We start from the raw sequence: 6,009 nt of genomic DNA, 5'->3' as shown, positions 1-6,009 counted from the left end.
CCAACATTGCACCTACATCCACTCCCTAAGCTCCTACTTAAGAATTTCAATCCACTAAATTGTATTCAACCTGAATACACTCATCGGAACCTCCGACTCTAGCTATTTCAAGCTAGACCACTTATTTTTTGGGTACAAACCAACCCAATACAATTCGATTCAAGGTTCGGATCAATCTTCCCATGTTTTGAAATCTTTTCAAAATAAAAATAATAACTTAAAAAGAGTATTACAGTTAATTACACAGAAATACAGATGAAGCTCCTTTAATGAGTGAATAAAACTTTAAATACACTTTACACAATTAGAAGGAAGCTCTTTCTGATTTTCTCAAGGTAGGTTGAAGACTTGAATGAGCACTAGAAGAGTTGGTGAACTTGAATTAAAAGTTTCTTGAATGCTTTAAGTGGTCTCTTGCTTAGGGTTGAAAAGAATGCTTGAAAAAACTTTTTCAAAATTTTCTTCTATTCTTCTTCTTTTTTTTATTCCCTCCTTTAAGTCCCTTTATATAACTTCAAATAATGGTAGAGAGTAATCTGGACTGAAATAGAGCCGTTAGAGCACATTAAATGAGCATTAAATGCAATTGAAACGGGTTAAAAACTAGCCGTTGCGGAAAACTTTCTCGTCACAGGGGTCGACTCATAGGGTCGACTCATGCTCATGGGTCGACTCATAGGGTCGACCTCTGTGGAACAGAACAAAAAATGACTATTCTATAATTTTAGCCTGCGAAGCAGCAGAGGTCGACTCATAGGGTCGACTCATGCCAAGGGGTCGACCCATGGGGTCGACTCACAGAGAGTGCCGGCCAAAATTTTAGCATGCCGTTCAGCCCTTTAAGCCATGAGTTGACTCATGGGATTGACTCAAAAATAAAAATCTGATTTTCTTACAAAATATACTTCCAAAAATGTTGAAATTTTCTCCAATAGATTTTACGTCTTCAGTTCTTGCTCTTGAGGCTTCTGAATTAGGTCTTGACAAAATTATGATTTTGCCCCTGAAATACAATAAGTCTTTTTCCAAGCCAAGATCATTAGTAATCCCCTCAAATACTTTGTAATCATCAAAATCAATTCAAGGAGCAATAGTTATGATATCCATAAGGCTTCATTGAGGGATTAGGGTCTCAACCCCATTAAGAAATCAGATTAGAGTTTCTCGTTTACCATAGGAGTGGGCTATGGTATCTGATAAAATAGCGAGAGACATAACTAGTTTAAAAGTTCTCATCTAGTTATGCATGTCAAACATGAGTGATTTACTTATACTATTATTCTTTATTTATGTAGATTTAAGTCTACATTATGGCTTCTTTATTTTCATTGCATGATATCGTAACTAAAAATATGTTGACCGATCAAACTCTGTGGATTGGTTTAGGAACTTGCAAATAAAGTTCATATCGGAGAAGAACTCTGATGTTCTGGATATTTCTGATCTTGGGATGGTCAGTAATAATGAGAAGGCAAAAGATGTCCATATAGATATTAGCTATTTATTTTGTGGCAAGTTTGGACATTGAAAGTATAATTGCAAGAATAATTTTGTAAGTTTGAAGCAGGGTGCAAGTATAGCACCAAAAGATGTGTATATGATATAAACCTATTTTTTATTGAGTGGCTCAGACTCTGATACTTAGGTATTAGATATCATCTGTGGATCGTATATTTATAATTTATTACAGTGATCACAAAATATCAAAGGTCTGAAAAGAGGTGACCTCAAGCTCTATGGCACAAGTGGAGAGTCCATTAGCACAGAGGCTGTGGAAACCTACATGCTTGATTTATCTTTGGATAAAATTTTAGAATTAAAAGATTGTTATTACATGCCAAAGGTCATTAGAAATATTATTTCTACACTTTTGTTGTAAAAATAAGGTTATGAAATAAGGCTAATGGAAAATGGATGCTCCATTTCTTTTCTAATGAATATTATGGCAGTAGTTATATTGGTAACAATCTTTTAATTCATGCACTCAATGAAAATATTTTTCATATTAAAAGAAATATGAAAGAAAGAGAGAAGATATGAATGTCACATATCTCTAGTATTATCGTCTTAGTCATATTAGTGAGTCAAGGATTAACAAGTTATACAAAAAAGAATTTTTTGACCCATATGATTATGAATCATTGGGAACTTATAAATCTTGTCTCATGGGTAAGATGATCAAAATTCTATTTTCTAGATATGGAGAGAGGGTGAATGAGTTATTAGCTCTAGTACATACAGATGTATATGGACCAATGATAACTCAGGCCAGAGGAGGATATTTTATCACCTTTACAGAAGATTTATCAAAGTCCAGATATGTGTATCTTATGAAACATAAATTCGAAGCCTTTGATAAGTTCAAAGAGTATCAATGTATGATCGAGAAACAAACTGGAAAAGGTATCGAGGTTCTTCGATCTGATCGAAGAGGAGAATACTTATCCAGTAAATTTTTTGATCATCTTAAAAGTAAAGGTATTCTCTCTGAATAGATCCCTCCTTGTACACCCTAATTAAATGGTGTAGCAGAAAGGGGGATTCGCACTTTGATGGATATGGTGTAGTCCATAAAGTACTTCACTGATCTTCCAATATCTTTTTAGAGATATGTCCTAAAGATAGCCACATACACATTAAACAGGGTGCCTTCAAAGTCTGTTGCAAGCACACCATGTGAGATATTGAAGGGAAGAAAGTCTAATCTTAAATATCTTAAGACTTGGGGCTGTTCTGTTTATGTCAGAAATATTTTTGGATATAAGCTTTGTGCTAGATCAGACAAGTGTAGGTTTGTAGGGTATCCTAAGGAAACTAATGGATACTACTTCTACCACCTATTGAATAAAAGATGTTTATTAGTAGGCACGCCACTTTCTTAAAAAATGAACTCATCCAAGAAGGAGGTAGTGGGAGAAATATTGAACTTACTGAAGTTCATGATCTACAAATCGATCCAAAAATATCAGTGGTTGGACCACAAGAAGATCCTCAATCAGAAGTACCTAAAGATGAGGTACATCCATAATATACACCTCGTCTCCAAAGGTCAGATAGAGTACATCATGTACCTCTAAGATTTGATGATAATATGATCAACATCATTCAGGATGATGATCCACTGACCTATTCGGAAGCTGTCATAGGTAAAGACTCAAACAGATGACTGAAAGTCATAAAATCTGAGATGGACTCAATGTATATCAACCAAGTACAGATCTTGGTTGATGCACCTAAGGGAGTGATCCCAATAGGGTACAAGTGGATCTTCAAGAAGAAGATCGGATTAGATGGCCAAGTAAAAACCTACAAAGCTAGGTTGGTGGTGAAGGATTTTAGTCAAAGCTAAAGAATTGACTATGATGAAATCTTCTCATTAGTGGCTATGCTCAAGTCCATCCGGATTTTGCTTGCTATAGCGGCATACTATGACTATGAGATCTAACAGATGGATGTCAAGATCATTTTCCTCAATAATAATCTAGAGGAAGAGATCTATGTGACTTAATCAGAGGAATTTATCTCAAGTGGGAGGGCAAATCAAGTATGCAAGCTAATGAGATCCATCTATGGATTGAAGCAGACTTTGAGGAGTTGAAACATCCAATTTGATATGACAGTCAAAGAGTTTGACTTTATCAAAAATAAGGATGAACCATATGTGTATAAGAAGATAAGTGAGAGTGCTATTGTCTTCTTGATTCTGTATGTCGATGACATATACTGCTTATTGAGAATGATATCCCAATAATGCAATCGGTCAAGACTTGGCTATCAAATAAGTTTTTCATGAAAGACTTGGATAAAGCATCCTATATACTAGGTATAAAGATCTATAGAGATAGATCTAAAAGAATGTTAGGCTTATCCCAGTTACGGTACATAGATCTCATATTAAAGAGGTTTAATATGGAGGCTAGTAAAAGAGGTTACTTGCCTGCAAGTCATGGTATACGTCTCTCCAAGAAAATGTGTCCTAAGATATTAGAGGAGAGAAAGAGGATGAATGAAATCCCTTATGCTTTGGCTATGGGATCAATTATGTATGTCATGCTATGTACCAGGCCTGATGTAGCTTATGCTTTGGGCATAGCTATTAGATTTCAAGCTGATCCTAGAGAGGATCATTGAAAAGCAGATGATAGCAAGTCGATATCAGGGTATGTGTTTACCCTAAATGATGGGGCAGTGAGTTGGAAGAGCTCCAAGCAGTAGATAGTATCTGGCTCAATTAATGAGGTAGAGTACATCACTGCTAGTGAAGCCATTAAGGAAGCTGTCTGGATGAAGAAATTTATCATAGATTTAAGAGTCATTTTTAAGAATGAAGGACCGATATCACTCTATTATGATAACACTGGGGTTGCTATTCAAGCAAAGAAATCTTGGTCTCATTATATATCCAAGCATATTCTCAGATGCTTCAATCTCGTTAGAGATAAGATGTTGTCCTTGAATGAGTAGACAGAAAGAATAATATAACAGATCCATTCACTAAAGCCATACCAAAGCAGCTATATAATTACCATCTTGATTGTATGAGATATAAAGGCGATTGGCTTTAGTGCAAGTGGGAGATTGAAAGAAGAGTGTCCCATAAACTAATCGCAAATGTGTTACGATGAATTTTTTTTTATAATTTTTCAACTCATGAAATAATATTTATTATTTGAGGTATTGATTCATCATATTAGCTGCATCTTATTATGTCTAAGATTATGATGAATCCTAAAGATTAGGACAATAATTTTAGGAGACATGAATGGGTCATGCTAGTGAGACCTAAAACTCTAAAACTCTAATCTTAAATATTTTTGATCGTAGGAGCATTGAGTCGGGGATCAATATTTTGGATAGACTGATACATCCTATGTATGCTCGATGGAGAGGGTGGCAGATCTCACTAGCCACTTGTGTGAGACACTAATACAAGAATATGGATGCTCATTTAAAAAATAAGTCAACTGAATTAACTCGATAAAAGATAACATCTTATGGAAGCCTTACTTGCATGTCAAAGATGGTTCTCTAAGTGGGAGTTGTGCAAGTGATCCTTAGACTCGAGACCATCATAGAATCTTGTGCACATGAACTCATATTTTGGTTCATATCTAGGCATAGCATTAAGATATGTACGAGATGTTCTGGATATGGTGGAGTGTATATGAAGGTTGTGAGTAGGTCAACATGAAATCGATCACTCCTAGTAAGAAGAGATTGCATCCTGTGTATTCTCAATCCTAGATGATTTGAAAAAAGTCTTTTGGCCAAAAGCAGAAAGAAGATTAGAAAGAATTTCTAATTAGAGTCATCATTGGTTAATTGAGAATCGATATAAATATGTGTTTGAGTTTGATATGATTCCATACTCACGAACATATTTAGAGTGCAAGGATGATCGAAGGATTGAATTGTATGGTAACTTGCCATTAAAGGGTATATTTGATATTTTCATCAAAATTTTACATCTTCTGGGTAGTCATGATATGTTGCTAGACATCAATCTTGACTTGTAAGTTTTTGATCGAATTAAAGAGTTTAATTCGATCGTCAATTAGAAAGGATTATAATTGTTAAACTTGGGTTAGCTCGATTGGACCTAAATCGATTAGATTAAAATCTAATCAAATTTGATCAACTTACATCTGAACCTACTGCCAGCTAGATGTGGGAACTAATGAGTCACACACATATAAAAATTGGCCAAGGATCCTGTTGGTGCAGAATTCCATCGAGATCGGAGAAGCTGGAGCTGGGATGACCGCGGACGTCGCTGGGACCTGCAAAGAAAGTCTAAACCGAAGTTGGGGATGCTCTGGCAAGACCCTCCGATGCTCAAGTCAGTATTCTGCTTCAACAAAAATAGAGTGCTCGAGCAAAAATTTTGGCAGAGTTTCAAGATAGAGTTACCAGCTTAGAGCAGAATGTGTCTGGGGGTTCCTTATTTATAGATGGAGGGTGTAACTGCCTGACAGCGACGTCTGTAATCGTCTGGTAGTGGACCGCTCA

Source organism: Elaeis guineensis, chromosome 7 (assembly GCF_000442705.2).
Source record: "Elaeis guineensis isolate ETL-2024a chromosome 7, EG11, whole genome shotgun sequence".
NCBI classification, from domain to species: domain Eukaryota; kingdom Viridiplantae; phylum Streptophyta; class Magnoliopsida; order Arecales; family Arecaceae; genus Elaeis; species Elaeis guineensis.
This window is presented reverse-complemented; position numbering follows the sequence as displayed.